The following is a 24,364-nucleotide window of genomic DNA, read 5'->3' on the forward strand; positions in this document are numbered from 1 at the left end:
TGTCCTGGACCTCCACAATATAAGCACAAATGGTTTGCTCGACGACGTTGCTTCTCTTCTTCTGACAACGGTCCTCGTCGTTGAGTCATATCGATCTCCATGGGTGTAGGACTATCCATTGGGACTGGACTACGTGTTTGCCTTGGAGTTGGAGCAGGGCTATACATTTGCCTTGGGGATGATTGCGCCGTTACTGATGCAGAAGTTGGTGTGAATCTAGATCTTGTTATTTGTTGTTGTCGCTCACATCGACGCTCAAAAAGGTGATTATCACACCATATTGCTCGACTAATAGCTTTTGTAAGTGACCTTGGATCCTCGGGGAAGGTAAGAAGTAAGTCTTTGACATCACTACGAAGGCCTGAACGGAATTGCTCCATTAGGGCTTGTTCATCCCAAGGAATATCGCTTGCGATGAGGCGGAAATTGGCAGCATATGTTGAAGCTGGTTGATCACCTTGACGAAGTGTACGAATCTTGTTGATAGTTGTTCTCGCCCCATCAGTATCTCCGAAACAAGCCTTAAATTCCTTGATAAATTCCTCGAAATTATTCAGTAGAGGAGAATTGGTCTCTAGCAATGGAGCAAACCACGACAACGCTATGCCAGTCAATAAAGTGCCCACTAGCCCGACTCGTGATGCATCTGTTGGATAACGTGCGGGATGCATTTGAATCACCAACCGTACTTGATTCAAAAAACCTCGGAAATGCGCCCTCGACCCATCAAATTTAGCTGGGAGGCTAATTTTGGGCTCCTTGATAAGTCCCTGACCTTCAACCCTTTGTTGTTGTAACACGACGATTATCGACTCTAACTGTTGCACTCGTCGCGTGAACTCCTCTTGTTGTTGTTGCTTCTCTATAGTAACCTTTTGTAGATCCCCAAGTAGACGTTGATTCTCTACTTCAAGAGATGCGAACTTGGATTTAAGGTTCTCCATTTCCGCAACAAGGGTGAGATATTCTTCTGAGTTAATGGCAGCCATGGTTTCAGGATGGTTACAAAGGAGGATAAGAGAGAGAGGATGGTTACATAGCAACAATTGCGCCAAGTGGGAGGCAAGGAGGACCTTTTCTTATTTGCAGTATCAGTGACACCTTCTAGTGTCACTCAAGGGAATTCAGACATCCAAATTCCCAAAAAATATCAAGACTATGCTGATGTTTTCGACAAAGTCAAAGCTAGTGTTCTTCCAAAGCATCGGCCGTACGACTGTCCTATTGATCTCCAACCAGGAAAAGAGCCTCCGTGGGGTCCGATTTACAATTTATCACCCACTGAGCTTGAGGTTCTTCGAGAATACATCGAGGAAAATCTTGCACATGGTTATTCGACATTCAAAGTCTCCAGCTGGTGCTCCTATCTTTTTTGTGAAGAAAAAGGACGGCTCCTTTCGTTTGGTCGTGGACTATCGAGGCTTAAATAAAGTCACCATAAGGAATACGTATGCTTTACCTTTAATCTCCAATCTCTTAGAACGCATTGGTGGGGCAAAGAATTTTACCAAAATTGATCTAAGGGGTGCATATAATCTTGTTCGAATTCGGCCGGGAGATGAGTGGAAAACAGCATTTCGTACTCGGTATGGTCATTTCGAGTATCCAGTCATGCCTTTCGGGCTCACAAATGCACCTGCCGTATTCCAACATATGGCAAATGACATCTTCCGGGATTTCTTGGATATTTTTCTAATCATCTACCTAGATGATCTATTGATTTACTCTAAAACACAGGGGGAGCATGATATACATGTGCGGCAAGTACTTGAACGCCTAAGGAAGTATGGTCTTTACGCCAAACTTGAGAAATGCAGTTTTGATTGCAAACAAGTCGAATTTTTGGGATACACTATTTCATCCCAGGGTGTTTTCATGGACCCGGCAAAAGTCCAAACAATATTGGAATGGAAACCCCCATGCTCAGTTCGGGATGTCCAGTGTTTCCTCGGATTTGCGAACTTCTATCGCAAATTCATACATAATTATTCAAGCATTGTGTTGCCCCTTACTCAACTCACCAAGAAAAATCAAGCATTTTTTTGGAGTATCGAAGCGGACAAGGCTTTTACGCAGCTGAAAGAGGCATTCACATCAGCACCCATCCTAGCACATATTGATCCTGAAAAACCATTTACTATTGAGGCGGATGCATCAGACTTTGCATTGGGGAGTATCCTATCGCAACCAGGCGAGGACGGGTAGATACATCCAGTCGCGTTTCACTCGAGAAAGTTTACTGTTTCGGAGATAAACTATGAGGTGCATGACAAGGAGTTACTAGCTGTGGTCGACTCATTCGAGCAATGGCGTCATTTTCTAGAAGGATCACCTCATCAGATTATCATTTATAGTGATCATAAAAATCTCTTGCAAACTCTCTTCGGCTTATCATCCACAAACTGACGGACAAACAGAGCGCACAAATCAAACGCTCGAGCAATATCTTCGATGTTTCATTAGTTATCAACAAGATGATTGGAGTAAAATTTTACATCTTGCCGAGTTTGCATACAACAACACGGTCCACTCTTCTACCAAAGTTACACCTTTCTTTGCCTACATCGGCAACCACCCTCGATGGTGCATATTGGATCTTCCCGAGGTGTCACGAAACCCTAGTGCAGCGCATCACCTCCATCGACTACAACAAATCCAGTTCGAGTTATCGTCACATCTTCAGAAAGCGCAAGCACACCATAAGACCAATGTCGATCGACATCGTCTTAAGTCTCCGTTTAAGGTTGGTGACCGTGTATGGTTGCTTCGTCGTCACATCAAGACTACCCGACCGTGTGCTAAGCTTGACTATCAACGCTTAGGTCCTTTTGTCATCACGGCGCAGATTAATGATGCAACATTTCGTCTTAACCTTCTTGCACATATGCGGCTTCACCCTGTCTTTCATAGCTCTCTTTTGGAACCTTGCCACACCTCTTTAATTCCTGATCGTGTCGTGCCACCACCGCCTTCTGTACAACTTGTGGACGGCCCCGAATACGAGGTAGCTGCTATTCTCGATTCTAAGATTGTGCGCAATAAGCTTTATTATCTAGTTGATTGGCTTGGTTATCCTCCGAGTGATCGCACTTGGGAACCCATCGATAACGTTTGTAATGCTGAAGCTCTGGTCAACGACTTCCATCGTCACTATCCAAACAAGCCCGGCCCAACAATGTTAACGCCAACTTCCACTCGGCGTTCTCGAACCAGGGATAGTGTCATGAACACATGACCATTATGGCGTCACCCGGACTTGAACCTTGAACCTTGTAATTCATACTTGAAAACCGCAACCATTAAGATAGCTTATTGTTATATGAAACAATAAAAGCTACTTCTTGTATTACATTGATTATTGTAAAAACTCTAGATTATTCTAGAATGTTCTAGAATGTCCTAGAGCATTCTAGGTCTAGAACATTCTAGAACATTCTAGAAATCTCTAAGCTATTCTATAGGAACCTATAAATAAGTGCATACATGTATTCTCAAATCAATTCGAATCAACACCAGTCTTTAGCTCTCATTACATATCTTGTATCCATTCTCTTTCTTTCTCTGTCTTATACATCCATTCTTCTCTATCCTTCTTCCATCACTCTATCTTTTATCCTTGGTTCTAACACTCAAGGGCAAAGGCCCCGCCGTCAATACAATTATGGCGGAAGTTCAGCAAGTTATGACAAGGCAGCTAACTAAAAATGTTGATTGGACCACGCAAGATGAGATATGTAAGACAGCCCAAGCATGTGTCGAAAAAGCAAACGAAGCCAATACGGAGCGCATGCGGCAGGAGTCCGCAAACAATGTGGGGCCATTAGAGGAAGACATAATATCCCTAGATCCCATATGGCAAGCACTGGCACACTGCGAAATAACACTAACCATGGAGAAACTACTTCAATTAGTTCCACGGTTCCGTCAAGCCATCGAGGATCGCATAACGGGTAGACCTGAGGGCAGCGTCTTCGCCAATTTTATGGACGTTAGCAACGGACGAACGGTGGTGGATGACCACAATCCAACTATTAAGTTGGTATTACACGGTCAGGAAATCACAGGATGCGTAATTGACAGGGGCTCTAGCGTCAATGTAATTAACGCAAAGACATGCGAACAATTGGGAATTTCAGAATGGGAAACTTGCCTGTTTTAGCTTCACATGGCAGATACCCACTCAGTTCGGCCTTTAGGCTTAATCTGAAAATTAGGCATCTCGGCACTAGTCCTCGCCCTCAGCGCTCCGGGAGCGTATCCAATGCTGCTTGGTAGACCTTGGCTTCGTTCGGCAAATATCAAACAAAGCGATTTGGAGTGGATGAAGTTTCGAAGAGCGACGGGTGAATGCAATCTGGTTTTTGCCAACATTTGTCCCTCTTTGGCGCATGCCGGTGGATGTGCGGTTTGGTGGGGTGGATGTCCTGGAGAAAACCGGCCTTAGCTGGAATCAAGGGATTAGGCGCATGAATCGGCGCTTACGCGTGAGCACACAAACTAACACTTTGTGCATAACTAGGAATAGGCCGGCATAATGTGAATATCCTAGGTAGAATATATTAATAGTTTAGTAAATCGAAGCGGATTTCTGACCGAAGGGGCAAAGAATAAAGGAGATGTGACCAGGATGCAACGGTCCCTCCCCGACGGCCTGTAAAAAAGGAAGGGGAGAAGAGTGAGATTAATATTGAGAACGACACGTTGTTAGACTGGGAACCGAGCTCTCTCCTCCTTTGTCATTGTTCACTGTGGGTTTTGGGTCGGTTGCCTCTGCTTCGAGGAAAGCCCAAGTGCCTCTGGTAGAGGCTCCACTATGTGCGTGCGTGGGTGTGTGATCTCTTGTGTTGGGTCTGTTCCCGGCTCGCCGGTTGTAATCTTGTCATCGGTATAATTATTCTTATTATTGGATTTAATTCTCCTATTTTTCTGTCTCTCAATGTTTTCCTGTGTGGTTCCCTTCATTGTCTGGTAGCTGCGCGTCTCTCTTCGTTCTGTACAACTAATCAGAAGCGGGTATTCGTCGGTCCGACTCTCTCTCTCTCTCTCTCTCTCTCTCTCTCTCTCTCTCTCTCTCTCTCTCTCTCTCTCTCTCCCTCTTCGATCTCTTGCACTCCTCGGTCCAAGGCCCCCAGGGTCCCGCCTTAGTTTCTCACGCGTAAGCGTAACAACACGACACCGCGTTCTTTGCGAGGTGGATGGCACTTTGACTGTCGTAGTGTTGCCGAAATTCCTCCTGTTGGATCCCTAGCTCTCCGATGATATCCTTCATCCAGATTACCTCTTTACCGACTTTGACGGCCGCCATGTACTCCACTTCCGTTGTTGATAGTGCAACGGACTTCTACAGCCTCGACTGCCATGATACGGCCCCCCCTGCATATGTCATAACATATCCGGAAGTTGACCAACTGGTATCCGCATCAGCCGGCATATCCGAATTTGTGAATCCTTCAAGTTGGGGTTTTCCGAAGCTGAATCGGAGGCACATACTCAGGGTGCCTTTCAAGTACCAAAGTATCCACTTAACCGCGGTCAAGTGTTCTCTTCTCGAATTGCTCATGAAGCGGCTGACTACTCCAACAACGTATCTGATATCCGGCCGGGTACACACCATTGTATGCATCAAGCTTCTGACAGCAAAGGCGTATGGTATCTTCATCATCTCCGACTTCTCTTCCTTCTTCCTCGGACTTTGCTCTCCTGACAACTTGCAATTTGTCAGAAGTGTCAATCCAACCGGCTTCGCATCTGTCATGTTGAGCTGTTGGAGGACCTTCCCCACATACTTCTCCTGTGACAGCCACAACAACTTCTTCGTCTGGTTCTAGACTACGTGCATACCCAATATCTATCGCGCCGGACCCAAATCTTTTATTGAGAAGGTCCAGATCATGACCTTCTTCAGATTCTCCATTTTGGTTCGGTCCGGTCCGACAATCAGCATGTCATCCATATATAGTAGGAGTATCAAGAAGTCTCCTCCGTTCAAATTCTTCACAAATACACAATGGTCGACTTGTGTCTTGTGATATCCTTGATCGGTCATGAAGGAATCGAACTTCTTGTACCGTTCCCGGGGAGCTTGCTTCAATCCGTATAAGCTCTTCTCCAACCGGCATACCAGGTGCTCCTTCCCTTTCTTGACGAATCCTTCCGGTTGTTGCATGTAGATGTCTTCTTCGAGGTCTCCATGTAGGAACGTCGTCTTGATGTCTAGTTCCTCTACCTCGAGGTCCATGCTTGCCTCTATCCTCAACACTGTCCGGATGGATGTCATCTTCACGACTGAGCCAAAGGTCTCATCGAAATCCACTCATTTCTTCTGATGGAACCCTTCACCACAATGTGGGCCTTATACCTTGGTCGATTTCCGGAGTCTCCTAGTTTCATCTTGTACACCCACTTGTTCCGGAATGCTCTCTTTCCCTTCGGCAACTCTGTCAGTTCATATGTGTGGTTCTCATGTAGGGAATCCATCTCATCCTGCATGGCACTTAACCACTTGCGGTTGTGGATGTCTTTCTTTGCTTCTTCAAAGCTTTCTGGCTCCCCCTCTTCGGTCAACAACACATCCTCTGCATACGGAAATCTCTGGGGGGTTCTTCTCTCCCTGAGAGGATATCTTCTTCCTTGGTTCTTGTCCACCGGTTCCTCCGTCTAATCTTCATCTGAATCTAATTCGGGGTCTTGTAAGGTTTTGGTGTCCTGATCTTCTTCTTCTTTGATCGGTTTGGTCTCTTGTCCAACTCCATCCGGTTCTTCAAGTGTTATCATGCTTCCGTCCAGATGGCTCCCTTTGGTCGATCCAGAGTCTTTTATCTTCTTCTTCGACTCCTAGTCGGCAATAGTCTTGTCTTCCATGAAGACTATGTCTCGACTACGTAACACCTTCTTGTCGACCAAGTCCCACACTCGGTATCCAAACTCATCATCGTCGTATCCAAGGAATATACATGGTCGGGTCTTCGGATCCAACTTCTCTCTCTTGTCCTTTGCTACATGCATGTAGGCGAGACACCTGAACACCTTCAGATGAATGTAAGATACATCTTTACCGGTCGAAGGGTGCTGAGGGTGATTTGTTTATCACATAGGTCGTCGTCATCAGCGCCTCAGCCCAAAACGTCTTGGGTAACTTAGCATGTGCAACCATGCTTCAGACTCTCTCCATGTATCTTACCTTTAGATGACGGTAAGATACATCTTTACCGGTCCATGCTCTCTGCGGTGTGTCTCCGTCCAAGAGTGCGAAGGGTGATCTGTTTATCACATAGGTCGTCGTCATAGCGCCTCAGCCCAAAACGTCTTAGGTAACTTAGCATGTGCAAGCATGCTTCGGACTCTCTCCATTATGGTTCGGTTCATCCTTTCAGCCAGTTCGTTCAATTCCGGTGTCTTCAGCATGGTGAATTCGAGCCGGATTCCCGTCGACCAACAGTACTCCTTGAACTGCCCCCAGTATTCTCCTTCGTTATCCACTCAAACCGTCTTCAGCTTCCAGCCGGTTTCCCTTTCCACTCTCTCATGGAAGTCCTTGAAGATGGATAATACCTGGTCCTTCATCTTCAGCGGTGAGACCCACAACTTTCGACTGTGGTCGTCTATGAACGTCACAAAGTACTGCGATCTGGCATGTGACTTCATGACCACTTGGCATACATCGTTATGCACAAGTTCTAGCGGGGCATTCCATCTCATCGGTGGTCTTGACCGGAAAAAGGTTCGGTTTTGCTTTCCAACCAAGTAGTCGAAGCACTTCTCAAGATGCACGTCTTTAACCTCCGGAATGAGGTTATCTTCGGCAAGTCTTCTCATCCCTTTCTAGCTCATGTGACACAACCTCTTGTGCCATAGCTCACTAACAGCTTCGGATGCCATATTCACTTCCTCCCGGCAGATCCGGACATGCATCCGGTACGGTGTGTTGATCTTCCGGGCTCGAGCCACAATCAGGCTCCCTTTGCAAAACTTCATGACTCCATTGCAGAGGCTACCCGTGTAGCCTTCATCATCTAGCTGACCGGTTGATATCTGGTTCAACTGAACCTCCAGAAAGTGTCGAACATCCTTCAATAGCAACTTGCACCCGGTTGATGTCGTCACCCACACGTCTCCTATGTTGATAATTCAACACGCACCTTCATTTCCCATCCGGATAGAACCATGATCTCCGGCTTTGTACAATGAGAAGCGCATCCAGTCGGGATTCAGATGGAACGACGCTCCAGAGTCGACCACCCAGGTCGTTTCATCGCTAACAAGATGTAGCTCACTCTCCTCGATGATTAGTTGTAGTTCTTCTTCACTTGTCGTGATCGCCGACGTTCCTTTCTGATCCGAACTCCTCCGGTCCGGACCCTTCTTCAAGTCTGCACTATCAGTTCCTTTCTCCTTCCGGAAATGTTGGCAATTCTTCTCGAAGTGCCCCGGTTTTCCGCAATAAAAGTAAGTGGGCATTCCCCTTGACTTCAACCTCGTCCCCGATTTGTCTCAGTTTTGGGGACTCCGATTCCGGACTCTTCCCCAATTATGGTCATATTCCGTGACCAAGGCCTTCAAATCGGTTCCAAACTCCCGGTCCTTCCAGAGAGCTTCTTCATCTAGCAAACTCGAATTTACCATTGCTAGGGACAACTATTTTCCTTCCGATCCGGCATTGCCCAAAGTGACAACTAGTGTCTCCCAACTATCCAGGAAGGAACCGAGCAAGAGCAACACAAGTACCTCGTCGGCTAGTGGTACTTCTAGCGAGTTTTTTTGGTTTATGGGCCCCTGGAATGCATTCATGTGCTCCGCCATACTGGATCCATCTTGGTACCGGATTCTCACTAACTTCCGGAATACCGAAACCCGATTTACAGTGTTCTTGCTCTCCAGCATGGTGCCGATTTTCTCCCAGAGCAATGTGCCTTACTTTCTTCATTAAAGTTGTTGTACAGGCTCATGTCGATGAAGCACCGAATATATGATGTTGTCTTCATATGCATCACCTCCCACGTCCTGGCATCGATATTGTCCGACCTCTTGTCTCCAAACTGCACCGGCAACCAAAGATCTTTGACCACGAGCATGTCCCTCATCTTCAACTTTCACACTAGATAGTTTGAGCCGGTGAGCTTGAACATGCTTCTGAATGACTCTTCCATTTTCTTCAAGGTTTAGAACCTTTCTCTAATACTACCGAGTCTTAAACACTCAATGGAAGAAATCAGGAAATAGAGTTAAGATTAAGGCACTTACTTAGAATGAGATGACACCATATGTTAACGTGGAAAACCCTAAATGGGAAAAACCACGGGAGCCCACAGACTCCAACTATCACTATGAGAAAAGAATACAAAGCAAGACTCAGAGGCAACGACCTCGAGCTCTATGTCTTCGCCAACCGGTGGTTACAACAGAAAAGCTTTCTGTATCTCTCACACTCTCGCACTCTCTCTATCTATCTCTATCTATAGTGATAACAACAACATCTTCACACATTCAAGTGGTTGCCCTAAGTCATATATATACTTATTTGACTTTAGGACTATTTACAAATATGGCCATGACAGGCACACCAGAAACATATATCCCTGGATCTGGTTCACACCAGATTCATCCGGATCCGTCTGGTCTGGTTCATTCAGATCCCATCCGGAGGGACCGAATCCCCAACATTACAGGCCATAATACTTGCGGCGAAAATCTTCTTTAGATTTTCCTAGGCCTCCTTCAGCGTCTTTGCATCTTGAATGTAGCCCAACAACTGGTCGTGCACACAGGATGAAAGGCAGTACAAGACTCTACTTGCCGTCTGCTCCCACGCCGGAAAATCCTTGTGGGTCAACTTTAGCGCTACCTCACGAAGGCTTGTAGTGTGAAATGGCCGAAGGCCGACTGCTTCCACCCATTGTGGGTCACAAGCCACTTCGATAGAGCTCTCAAGCTCTTGTTCGGCTGCTACCTTCATTGCGAAGGCATAATGATGGGCCATATACTCGTTGTAGCCGAACCGATGACTAGGTTCTTCTCTTGAGATGAACGTCGGAGTTTTTCATTTGTCGATGTGAGCACCTTTTGTACTCTGGGTGTCCACATGATGGGTACACCAAATTCATTGTCTAGTGAGCAAGCCGACACATCCGAATCATTGTTGTTGGGGTGGACGACTTCATATTCGAGAATCTTACATTTGCCTTTGTTTGATTTTGGACTTTGTCGCGACATGCTTTGGTCGCTTGAAGGCTCGAGTGGTCCACTTAGCTCAATAGAGCTTGGACTGTCCTTTGGTAGAGGACTTGGCTGAATACCGTCATCCAAGTTTATGTTGAACTCTTCCCTGGTCGAATCGGATGGAGCCAAATCGGGCTCATACCATGATGCCGATTCGTCAAAGACTACAACATGACTTACCCGAACTGCTCGGGTTGAAGGGTTGACGCACTTGTAGGCCTTTTTCTTGGACGAGTATCCTACAAGGATACGTTTCTCTGACTTTGCGTCGAGATTTTGTCGTTGTTCGTTCGGGATGCATACATTCGCAATGCTTCCGAACACTTTGAGGTGTGACAGGATCAGCTTCCTTCCAACAAGGAGCTCGTATGGAGTTAGCTCATGCACTCCATTACTGGTGCATCGATTCATGAGAAGTGGATGTTGCTTCTGCCCAATAGAAGTTCGGCATGTGCTTCTCATGCATCATGGCGTGTGCAACCTCGAGTATGTGCTGATTCTTCCTTTCGGTGACTCCATTTTGTTGGGGTGTGTGTCAGCTTGTGAATTCTCTCCAGATGCATTCACCTTGGAGGTGGGAGGTGAATTCGTTGGAGAAGTACTCCTTGCCTCCATCCGATCGTAGGCATCGAATGTGTTTGCCGGTTTCTTTTTCGACTTGGCTCTTGAGCTTTTGAAAGTGGGAGCGCACTTCACTCTTCTTCTTCATCGGGAAGCTCCACGTGTAACGAGATTAATCGTTGATTAAGGTGACGTAGTATCGGCATACCCCGATCATTGGCGTTTGAGTCGGTCCCCATACATCCAAATGTATGATGTCGAGGAGGCCTTTGCTTACGTAGCTCTCCTTCGAGAATGGAAATCGATGTTGTTTGCCGAATTGACATGCTTCGCACACTCAGTCGACTCGTTTCGACTCAAAGGACAGAAGTCCGATGACGACTCCCTTTGATTGCATAGCTCGGAACCGTTGGAGGTTGATGTGACCGATTCTCTTATACCACAACTCAATGTGTTGGCCGGTTTCTTTTTCGACTTGGCTCTTGAGCTTTTGAAAGTGGGAGCACACTTCACTCTTCTTCTTCATCGGGAAGCTCCACGTGTAACGGGAGTAATCGTTGATGAAGGTGACGTAGTATCGGCATCCGCCGATCATCGGCGTTTGAGCCAGTTCCCATACATCCGAATGTATGATGTTGAGGAGGCCTTTGTTTACGTAGCTCTCCTTCAGGAATGGAAATCGATGTTGTTTGCCGAGTTGACATGCTTCGCACACTCGGTCGACTCGTTTCGACTCAAAGGACGGCAGTCCGATGACGACTCCCTTTGATTGCATAGCTCGAAACCGTTGGAGGTTGATGTGGCCGATTCTCTTATGCCACAACTCGATGTTCATCTTGGTTTTGAGACCTTTGGCATACATGGCTGATTTCACCTCTTTCGAATCGAGGATGAACATTTGATTATCTCTCTGTCCCCTAGCTATGAGTCAGCCATCTTTCTAGATAAAGCATCCTTCGTTGTTGAAACGAACTTGCATACCTTGCTCCATGATTTGGTCGACCGAGACCAAATTATTTGTTATTGTAGGCACGTGCAAGAAATTTTTGATGCAAGTTCATTCACCTTCTTTCCCAAATGGGACATTGCCGATGTGTCGAATGGGATGTGTGGTGTCATCTCCCGTCTCTATGAAGGCAGTTCGATCCGGCATTCTTAAGTCACGAAACCATTCTTGGTGTGACATCATATGATGTGAGGTGCCAGAGTCGACGAACCACACGTCTTCCGAGTTGGAGGTGCTTGTGGAGTCGGTGGCTGACATAGAGTTCGCTCTATGTCTCATTACGAATAGCCCACCATAGTCGTCGCATTTGGAGTTGGTGGCATACTTTGTAGTTTTCGGTTTGTCGAAGTCGACTCACTTCTCTTCTTTCAGCACTCCTCTTCGCGGTGGCCAATTTTACAGCAATAGTTGTAAGTAGTGGGCCTCATTTTCCGACCTTGTTCTTCATGGAAGCTCCCCCTTATTCCGAAGGTTCCTCGATGGCTTCCGTTGTCTTGCCGAAGGTTTGTATTCCCTTCATGAGATGGGCCAAATGGACCTCTTCTACTGCCACGACCTCGTCCTCGGCCACCATCCGAATTTGAGGAGAACATTTTTCCTTCCGACATCTTGCTCTTAGTTCGAGCGTGGTTCTCTTCAACTAGTAGCATTGATTGATGTTTGAAGAACGAAGGAGGGTTTTCCCTAGCTAAGATTTCCGTCCTTAATGGGTCGAATCCTTGTGCGAGGCCGCCCAAGTATACTTGAATCATCTCGTCTTCGTTGACGTTTATGTTGATGGACCCAAGTGAGTCGCAAATGCTCTCAATCTTGGCAGTGTAGTTCGACACAGACATATCTTTTTGTTGCATGTTGTTCAACTTTTGCCGGAGTTGAAGCTTGCGGGCGGTCGTGTCAGCGGCGAACATCTTCTTCAAATTCTCCCTCGCGTCTTTAGGCGTCTTGGCGTCTCGAATGTGGCTAAGCATGTGATCGCGGACACATGTTGCCAAGCAATACATTACCTGACTCGCTCCTTGCCCCCACGTTGGGTAGTTGGAGTTTGTGATGTCGAGTTTGTTTTCGAGTGCACCATTGATGTAGCTCCAATACCCTTGGCTGACTAGGTATTGGTTCATCTTGTACTCCCAAGATGAATAATTGCTCCAATCTAGCTTTTCACTAGGGAGCAAGCTACCCATTTGTGTGTTCATGTTGTTGTAATGTCTTCCTTTTTGTCTTTTCTTCCTTTGGTCATGAACATGTGCTACATAGCGGCACAACGGTAGCAGATGGCCGGATTTGTTGTCGGCTTCTCGAACACACAATCACGAAGAGTTGGGTGGGCGTAGTGGATGTACTAAACCACATGGTCTGATACCATGTTAATAATTAGGTAATTAAGCAAGGGTTAATTAATGTCTAATTATGTGAGTAGTTAAGCAGCAAAAGATTATGTGATATGTGTGTGAGAGGAAGAGAGAGAGGAAGTTACACTTATCAGCAATAATATAAATGGGGAAAGATTAACAAGAGTGTATATTAAAAGGCATCATCAAGTTACAAAAATACCCACAATGAGCTATATATACATCTCATGTGCAAAGGTGCACATGTGTGAGTAAAATATAGGTACAAAGGTGTAAGTCCTATATTAAATGTACTTGGGAGTGGAGGATCTAGAATATCCCACTTAAGTACAAGGTCCAATTTAAGGATTTAAGGGTCAACACACTAACTAGATTCAAATCTAGGTAACTACTAAGTTACGTGGTTGACTAAGTAACTAAATCTAGTTGAGCTTGATATCTCAACACCTCCAGTAGTCATGCCTGAGCAAGTACTGGTGCATCTTGTATTCCCATGATGTGTAGTTGCTTATGTTCAACTTTTCTATCGGAAGAGCACCACCCATTCCCTTGTCCATATTTCATGTCTGTACTTATCCGGAGATTAAGAGCTTGTCTGTGTTGAAATGCTTGTCGACAACACAGGATTCTCAACCCTCGTGCTCTAATGCCATGAAAAGATTTAAGTGCGGAAGCTAAAACAGAACACAACCGGCTTAGCCGGACAACAACAAATATAACAACAAGAAACAATGGAGAAAACACAAAATGCGGGAGAGATGAGATCGCTAAAGACCAAAAAAACATAGATTCAAATAATACGCTCTATATCTACAAGTGTGCTCAGAGAGCACTTTTATACAAGCCCTGACAATGGGCTAACATGAGTAACATCAATACTTTAATGCTCATGAATGAGCCTGACACTAACTCGGCCCATAATATTCCTATTTACTAGCATAGGAATATAGGCTCCTAATGCTATAATTACCTATTAAACTAGGAGCATAAGCCTCTAATGACCTGCCGGCCCCCCGCCGATCTGGCCCTCCACTGATCCAGCTCTCAGCTTACTAAGCCGATCCAGTCCATGTTGAGCTTGCTTCTCAACAACTATCTAGCTTGAGTTTAACCTAAAACTCGATCGAGTCCAACCCTTGTATTCCTTTCATTTTCTCCATCATTGACAATAAGTTTTGGATGGACTATAACGCCATTGTCAACTCAGCATTAGGAGGTGTGTGTACCATGCAATTGGCGGTTGGATTTGTAATGTGAGGCAAAGTCGATCTCAAAGTTGAGTGCGGCATCGAGCTGGGATCTCGTTCATTGTGGTGTTGGTATGATGTCTCTTCAAGAAGTGTTTGTAACCCACCATCATGGTATCGGGTAGGGTTTGATGTGGCAGCCTCTTCGTTGGTCTCTATTTGGGCCACCTCGATTGGTCTTGTGAGCTTCAATTTGAAGAGACTCGTCCAGGTAGAAGTGGCCATGTCAAACTATTTAGGACTCGTCGAATCTTGGTGAATATTCGACGAGTGGCTACTCGCCGAAGGTTGAGGGCATGTTTGACCAATTAGACTCGACATGTTTTTTCTTTAGGGGAATGTTTGACACGTTAACTCGTTGAATGTTGGTGAATGTTTGACGAGTGGCTACTCATCGAAGGTTCACCCTGACTCCAAGAAATATGCCTACGTACTACGCTAGGATCGTAGGCATATAACGGCCCACTGGTTACAATCCGATCTGGCTCTCCGATCCGGCTATTGGTTCTGGATACCTATCTAGCTCTCTGTTCCGGATACCGATCCGGCTCTGGCTTATTCAGCCGATCCGGATCCAATTGAGCTTGTTCTCTCAACACTCCCCCTCAAGCTCGGCTTGAGGTCAGATCGTGGTGTCAGTGTTTGCCGAACCTTGCAATCAGCTTCTTCTAGCATCTTCTCTCCTTGCTCGCGCTCCTAGACCCGTCTGATCCACGCACCTCGACCTTCTCGGTCAGCTTGCATGCTCGTTCGTTTGGCCATCTATTGATTTGACTCCTCCGAATCGCCAGCCTTTGATTCTTTCTAGCTCTTGTCCAAATTGGCTATCTCCAATTTGTCTTCAATCTTTAGGCCCTTTACCACGTCGGACCACGTTCAGGTCTTGGCCTTCTCCTTCCGGTTAGCTCTGTCCTTCTTGACTCTATCATCGTCGCCGCTTGTTCCAACTTGTTCGGATGTGCCAACTTCTTCAATCAACTCTGCTCTCTTTTTCTTCTTGTCTCCCCTTGTTTCAGTTTCCTTCTCTCCGGCTCCTTGTTCGGTACCGTTACCTGCCTTTCCGGTTTCTGTTTCGGTTCTCCCCATACTAGTATTGGTTCTCCTCCTCAAGTGCGGCAAGTCAAGATGCTAAAGACCAAGCATCTCCGAAAAATGTTACAACTTGTCGGTCCCAAAGGCCTTGGTGAAGATGTTGGCAACCTGCCGATCCATCCGTACATATGGGAGTTCGACTTCACCACTGAGGACCTACTCGTGTAGAAAGTGATAATGCACTTCTATATGCTTCGTGCGAGCATGGAGACAGAGTTCCTAGCAAGTTGTGAATTGTTCATGTTGTCGCAGTAGATCGAGATCGGAGTCTGAATTTCGATTCGTAGGTCTTGCAGCAACCATCGAAGCCATGTCGCTTCACATATGGCTATGGTAGTGCCCCGATACTTGAAAGAGCCAATGTCGTTGCTTTTTACTGCTCCACGCAACAACCGCACTACCTAGAGAGAACATGTAACCGGATGTGGATTGTCGATCCAACGCATCACCGGCCTAGTCGACATTTGTATTCGGTGCATGCATTAAAGGTGCTCCACAGTCGACTTCTTCGTGAACTCACTTATCACCCCGACCGGATAGCTGATGTCAGGTCGGGTGATAGTAAGATATATTAGGCTCCATACAATCTGTCAAAACCGTGTCTTGTTGCAAGCCGATCTGGATTCGGGATGAAGCTTTAGGTTCCGGTCCAAGGGTGTGGAGACTAGTCAGCAATCGCTAAACTTGAACAGCATATTTAGCACATAGTGTCGTTGTGAGAGCAATATGTCGTCGAGGGTATGAATCACTTCGATCCTGAGGAAGTAATGGAGGTTCCCTGGTCCTTCATTTTGAATTCGTCCGATAGTTGGGACTTCACTCGACGGATTTAAGCAAGGCCAGGTTCGGTGATGACTAGATCATCCATGTATAACAAGATACATACCGGACCTTCCGAACCTTTCCGGATGAACAACGAAGAGTCTGACTTCGAGGCCACAAACCCCATTTTACGCAACCGAGTGCATGATTTTCAAATTCCAAGCACGGGGGCTTGCATCAAGCTGTAAAGCAACTTCTTGAGCCGGCAAACTGCCGACTTGTTCATCTCCGATTGAAATCCGGGGGGCTGGATGATGTAGACTTGTTCTTCAAGGTCATCTTGAAGAAATGCATTCTTCACGTCCATTTGGTGAAGATGCCACCCCCTTGCCACAATAATTGCTAGCACCACACGAACCGTCATCATCTTCGCTACCAGAGCGAAGGTCTCGTCATAATCAATTCCATGGGTCTGCGTATACCCTTTGGCCAACAACCGAGCCTTGTACCGGTTGACCGAACCGTCAGTATTATACTTTACCTTGTACACCCACTTGCAACTGATTGTTTTGCAATGTCGGGGAGGGTCAACTAGGTCCCATGTGTTGTTGGCATCGAGTGCCCGCATCTCTTCCTCCATAGCGGCTCTCCATTGCAGGTCCTTTGCTACTTCTACGTAGCTCTCCGGCTCATGCACTTCCGCCACCTTTGTCATGTACACATAGTGATGTGCCATGTACTCATTATACCCATACCGTTTGACGAGGTTCTTCTGGTGGGTCCATCGCAATACCTTTAGGTTTGGTCGATTTCAAGGCCCTCTTGGCCGGCTTGGACTTCGTCTCCGAAGGTCCATCTTCGTTTTATCTGGAATTAGATTCACTCCGATCCGACTCTTCTTTGTCGGTGTCGTACTCCGACATTTTCTTCTTCCCCTTCTCTTTGCACATGAACCGTCTCCTCGGTTCCTTGCGCAGGCAGAGCACGGTTGAGTCTCCACTACTCACCTGCTCTTCATCCTACTAGTATTTCCGACTCAACTCTTCATTTGGCTGGCTTGACAGCCGGAATGAGATCGGACTCTCATCCAGAGTTCCGAACTCTTCTTCTTATTCTGCCCGGATTGTTTCCGGTTCACTGACCTCATCTTCCGGAATCGGGTCGGAGTCGGTAGAGAGTACCATGATGTCGATTCGTCAAATTCAACATCTCAGCATTTACTCGGACTGTCTTTGTCTGCGGGTTATGGCACTTATACCCCTTTTGCTCATGGCAGTAGCCGATTAGTATGCAGTTCTCCGACTTCGGGTTCAGCTTTCTCCGCTTCTCATCCGGTACATGCACATAGGCTACGCTACCAAATACCCTAAGCTGCCTTAAGTTCAGTTGCACCATAAATATCGCTCATGTGCTGACATCTTATCCCCGATCCGGTTTTGGTGTAGATGGTCGTCCAGACCGCTTCAGCCCAGTAGAACTTGGGCATGCTCTTCTCTTCCAACATTGCTCATGCCGCCTCCACATTTGACTGGTTCTTCCTTTCGGCCACACCGTTTTGTTCCGGTGTGTATCTACAACTGCTATAGATAACTATTGAATTGGCCGAAAAAGTACTCTTTTCGGCCATCTGACCGCAGACACTTGATCTTCCTCTCCATTTCCCGTTCCACAAGACTTTGTAGGTTCTAGAAACAGTCAAAAACTTCTCTTTTCCTTTCGATCAAGTAGATCCATGTGTGTCAATTGTAGTTGTCGATGAAGGAAACCAAATATCAGCTCCCGCCAAGACTAACATTTTGTGTCGGTCCCCATACATCCGAATGTATCAAGTCGAGCTTGTTACAGCTCCGATTTCATTCGGTAAGAAACAAAAGTCGGTGTTGCTTCCCAAGTTGGCAAGCTTCACAAATTCGGGCCGTCCGGCCACTAAATTTCGGAAGTCCGAACACAACCTGTTTCTTCTGCAGGTCTTGAAGCCTTTGGTAGTTAACGTGGTCGATTCGCTTGTGCCATAAGTCGATATCTGATTTGACCTTCTTTCCTTTTGCGAACAAAGCGGTGCCGACGCCATTTGTGTTGAGGATGAACATCCCCCCGTCTCGGCGCCCTTGGGTGATGATCTGGCCCTCTTCCTCAATGAAGCACCTGAGATGCGTAAATTGCACCTACATCCCCTGGTCGACGATCTGCCCGACCGACACCAGGTTCTTTGTGATTGTCAAGACGTGAACCACATTCATAAGCTTCCATTGTTATCCGACATGATTCAAGGTGACTTCTCTGACATGCACGATCGGGGTGAGGAGTGTCATCTCTGGTTTCGACAACTCCCGGTTGCTCTAGCTTTTCCAGAAACGAGAACCACTCTTCATGGCTCGTCATATGGTTTGATGCTCCAGAGTCAACGTACCACACTCCCTCCAATCCAGAAGTTGTCTTCTTCATTGAGTTCGCCTTGTGCTTCATTACAAAGGTTGGCCCTTTTCCAGTCTTTTATGGATCCTTCTGATCCTTCAACATAGTGCGAGCTTTGTCGGTTCCCTTCTCTAGCCTTACAGAATCCGGATTTACCCATATCGACGGACTTCTTCCAACATTCGCTCTCCCGTGTCGAGACTCGTGAGTGGGGGGGGGGGGGGGGGGGGGGGAGAGAGAGAGAGAGAGAGAGAGAGAGAGAGAGAGAGAGAGAGAGAGAGAGAAAGAGAGAGAAATGGAAATGAGATTATATTATGAGGAAACAAGGTTACAAAGAGTGGGCTAAGGCTAAAAACTGGTGTCGAACTGAATGAGTTGTGATGAATGAATAGACACCTATTTATAGATCCTTATGGAGTATTCTAGAATGTTCTAGAATATTTTAGATATTTATGATATTTAATATAATCATGGAATATCCGAGAATGTTCTAGAATACTCTAAATATCTTGTGATAACTAATAATATATTTATTAAATTATATATTGTTCAGAATTAAGCTCAACTTGGTCTAGTGTGTGAACTCACCTTGAGAGTGAATAGACACTCCAACGGTCAAGAGTCACCATTATGTCACCACTTTGTATTCTAGCATTTAGTATCAGTCATAGAATCATATTCTATGACACATAATTTATGAGCTTTCACATTCCTCATGCTCCATGAATCTTGTAGTTAATGAAGAGAGAGGGTTACTATATAAAGCACCCTCCTCCCACCTTGTATAATGTTGAGTCTTACTCATTGTCTCTCTCATACACACACAGTTCATATCTATTCCGCTGCACAGAATCCATCTCTTGATTCTTTACATGGTATCAGAGCGACTTGGTAGCTCGATCTAGCCCATCCGCGTGTGTTGTGTCCTACGCCGACGACCAAGAACCGGCTCATCGCTATCGTAACCTCTCTACATAGCTCACATTCGAAGAGAGAAGAAGAAGAAGAAGAAGAAGAAGAAGAATCGACATAATTGTTAGGAAACAAGTCCCTCCGGATGGGAAGTGAGAAGAACAGTGTCAGCCAAAACCGGATGACAAGTACCCGGCTACGGAAGACCCGGTGAGAACCGGATGACGAGTACCCGGCAAGAGCCAGATGGTGAAGCCCCGGTGAGAACTGGATGTGGAGTACCTGGCAACGGAAGACCCGGTGAGAACCGGATGATGTGTGCCCGGCAAGCGCCGGATGATGCAGGCCCGGTGAGGAGTGCTCACCGGATGAAGGGACATATTCGTAAATATGTTTCTAAGAGTCCATCGGGGCTATATTTGTAAATAGCCGAAAAGTCATATTAGTATAAATATGACTTAGGACAAACTTTAGTTTGTTGTTGTTATTCTTGTTGGTGCAAGATTAGAGCATGTAACTGTGTACAGAGAGAGAGAGAGAGAGAGAAAGAGGTCGTTGCCTCTATTGTAACCGCCGCCTGTGGCGAAGATAGCAAGCTCGAGGTCATTGCCTCGGTGCTTCACTATTGTACATTCTAATATAGTGATAGTTTGCAGTCTGTGGGTTGTCGTGGTTTTTCCCTAGTTTGGGTTTTCCACGTTAACATCCTGTGTACTCTTCTCTTCACTGTGTTGTGCGTTCATTACCCGTTTACTGTGTTTGATTCTAGGCTCGGTTGTGGCCGAGCGCTGTTCATCGGGAGCGTGTATTCTTGTCAATAATGAATACTCAAATGGGGAGCACTCTCCCTACCGAGAAGTTGGATCGAAACAACTTCGCATCTTGGGAGTACAAGATGCACCAATACCTTGTCGGACAAGGCTATTGGAGCTACATCAAAGGAGCGCACGAAGACCGACCCGTCGATACGGCTCCCGGATACGCGACATGGGAGCAAGCCGCAAGCCACGTGATGTATTGCTTGGAAAAATGTATTCACGATCACATGCTCGGCTCCATTTGCGAAGCCAAGACGCCAAAGGAGGCATGGGAAAATCTACAAAAGATTTTCGTGGCGAACACAACCGCAAGAAGGCTTCTACTCCGTCAAGAGTTGAACAACATTCAACAACGGGACATGTCCATCACGACATACTCTACACGCACTCTAACGGAGGAAGAGGACACGGATGAGCAAGAGGACGATTCGTCCAAGGAAAAGGCGGATGAGGTCCGACCTACGACAACAACTCCCAATTTCGGCCGCCAAACGAAAGCCAGCGAGGAACCTTCGCAAGAAGGGGGAGCTTCCACTCCGGCCCGAGCCGTCAAAACGCAACCAAATGCGGATATTGTGGAAAGCTCAGCAACCACGAAGAAGAGTGCCAAAAGAAGATGTGTGAATCGGCTTCCACAAGCCAACAACTCACGAATTATGCGCACAATTCCGACTACGAAGAGTATAGTGGAATGTACGGGCACAACTCCGACCGAGGCGGAATGTTCATGATGAAACATAGAGCAAACTCTATGTTGGCCTCTACCTCAAATAGTGCCCTCAATCTGGAGGATGTATGGTTTGTTGACTCCAGAGCCTCAAACCATATGACATCTCATAAAGAATGGTTTCTCGAACTTCGAGAGCGACCCGGTTATGTTGAAACCGGAGATGACACGGCGCACCCGATTCGGCATATCGGAAATGTTCCGTTCGGCGAAAGAGGTAAGCAAACATACATTAAAAATGTCTTGCATGTTCCCACCATCACGAAGAACTTGCTCTCGGTCGGCAAAATGGTTGAGCAAGGGATGCAAGTACGACTCAACCCAGAAGGGTGCTTCATCGAAAAAGAGGGCTGAATCATCACGCGCGGAAGAACAGAGGGCCGGATGTTCATTCTCGTTCACACGAGATGAAATCCGCCATGTTTGCAAAAAGCACGAAAGCCGACTCTGACATAGAGCTATGGCACAAGCGAATCAGCCACGTCAATCTCAACAAACTCAAAGCAATAAAATCGAAAGGAGTCGTCATTGGACTCCCGACATTCAAAGAGAAGGAGATTGAAGGTGTATGCAAAGCGTGCCAATTCAACAAGCAACACTGACACCCATTCCCGAAAGAGTAGAACGTGAGCAAAGGTCTACTCGACGTAGTCCATTCCGACGTATGGGGACCGGCGGAAACGGCTACATTCCGCGGATGCCGATTTTACGTGCTCTTCATCGACGACTTCTCCAAGCACACGTGGCTCTATCTGATGCAGTAAAAGAGTGAAGTGTTCGGACACTTCCAAAGGTTTAAAAACGAAGTCGAAAAAGCCACTAGTCATCATGTACGATGCCTTCGATCGGATGGCGGTAAGGAGTACTTCTTGGACGATTTCACGGCGTATCTCCGAAAGGAAGGAATTCGGCGAGAATTCACTTGCTGACACACTCTGCAACAAAACGGAGTAGCCGAGCGCAAAAATCGGCACATCCTCGAAGTAGCGCAGGCCATGATGAACAAGAAGCATATACCCAAGTCATATTGGTCCGAAGCTGCAAATACGATCATCTACCAAATGAACCGGTGCACAACATCTAGAGTGCATGAGGTCACTCCGCACGAAAAATACTTCGAAAAGAAGCTGGATATTCGACACGATAGCATACGTGCACATCCCCGACGAGAAGCGTCAAAAGCTTGACCCGAAGTCGTAGAAATGTATCCTCGTAGGATACTCACTGGAGCAAAAGGGGTACAAGTGCTACAACCTCTCAACTCGAAAATCTCGAGTAAGTCGAGATGTTGTATTTGACAAGTCCGCATCCTGGTATGAACCAGAGACAACTTCGACTCCGACTCCGCTCGACCCAGAATCCGCCGAACAAGAGATAGAGGATGAAGATCGCCTTACACACATGTTCGAATAAAGTCCGATCACGACCCGATTGAGCAGAGCACAAAAGCCTTTGAGCGATCAAAGCACATCACGACCTAGCCCGAAGATAGACAAAGGCAAGGCGAAAATGTTGGAATACGAAGATGATCGCTTCGACGACGATGAGTTGACTCACTCACTCGACAGTGAGTTTGGCGGCTTCGATGTACCAATCGGAGCTAAGAAAGCCCTCATCTCTGCAAATGAAAAGCTTTGTCGCTCCACCCATGAAAAGAATCCAATCAGCCGATTCGGCTACAACAACTACATGGCATATCACTATGCCTTTATGATGAAGGTGGCGGTAGTATGCAAGCCGGAAACATTTTCCGAAGCAGCCAAGGATCCGCGATGGATCAAAGCCATGAACGAGGAGATGCAAGCACTACACAAGAACGAGGTGTGGGATCTCATTCCCACCTCACCACACAAAAAGGTGATCGGATGCAGATGGATTTACAAAGTGAAGTACAACTTCGAGTGTTCCGTCAACCGCTACAAAGCGCGACTTGTAGCGAAAGGCTACGCACAAACACACGGAGTTGACTACGAAGAGACCTTTTCCCCGGTGGCAAAGATGATGACAGTACGGACCATAATTACGCTTGCCGCGGCGAAAGGGTGGCACCTCCATCAAATGGATGTCAAGAACGCCTTTCTACAAGGCGAATTAGAAGAGGTGTACATGATACAACCACCCGGCTTCAACTCGAGCACCCATCTGAAAGTTGTATGCCGACTCAAAAAGCCACTCTACGGCCTGCCACTCTACGGCCTCAAGCAAGCATCGCGTGCTTGGCATTCAAAGATAACGCAATATCTTCATCAAATTGGCTTCTGTAAGTCAAAATCGGACAACTCCCTCTACATACGAACGATTCCGCAAGTCCGATCGTCATCATCTTATATGTGGATGACCTAGACATTGGAGGTGAGCATCTCGTCGAAATCAATAAGGTCAAATCCCTCCTTTCCGAGAAGTTCAAGATGACGGACATGAAGGAGCTCCACTACTTCCTCGGCATCGAGATAATTCGAACTCCGGCCAGAATCATGATCTCTCAATGGCACTACATCCTCAACTTGTTATACAAGTTCGGTATGGCTGACTGCAAATCCGCGGCAACTCCGCTCAATCGCAATCTCAAACTAGATGTAAACTCCGGCACTAAAGCGTGTGAGTCGACTCAGTATCGGCAACTCATCGGGAGTCTCATCTACCTCACGATCACACGACCCGATCTCAGTTATCCAGTCGGTCTCTTTAGCCAATTCATGCAAACACCACGTGATACTCACCTGGATTGCACTAAGCGAGTTCTACGATACATGAGCGGCACAATGAATTGCGGCATCCTCTACAAGACCGCGATGCCAATACGACTCGAGGGGTACACAGACGCCGATTGGGCCGGCTACAAAGCCGATAGAAGATCAACCTCCGGATTTGTTTTTTCCCTCGGCAGCGGAGCAATATCATGGAGCAGCAAAAAGCGACCAACCGTCGCTCTTTCGAGCACAGAGGCGGAATACAGGGGCACGGCAGGATGGCTCAAAGGGATACTCAAGGACCTGGGCGTACCTATCAAGGATCCGACTTCCCTTTACTAAGACAACATGAGCAGTATCTATCTGGCTCGGAACCCGGTGTTCCACGCGCGAACAAAGCACGCACTATCACTACATCCGAGAGCTCGTTCTAGCTGGCGATGTCGACCTACAACACATTAGCACCAATCTCCAAACAGCCGACATGTTCACTAAAGCCTTAGGAGCCGACAAGCTATGGCAATTCATGAACAATCTCGGATTGACGATCCCTGACCTGCCAAGCTTGAG

This window comes from Azolla caroliniana, unplaced genomic scaffold (assembly GCF_043228905.1).
Source record: "Azolla caroliniana isolate FFs.n. ecotype wild unplaced genomic scaffold, voAzoCaro1.0.p SCAF_10, whole genome shotgun sequence".
NCBI classification, from domain to species: domain Eukaryota; kingdom Viridiplantae; phylum Streptophyta; class Polypodiopsida; order Salviniales; family Salviniaceae; genus Azolla; species Azolla caroliniana.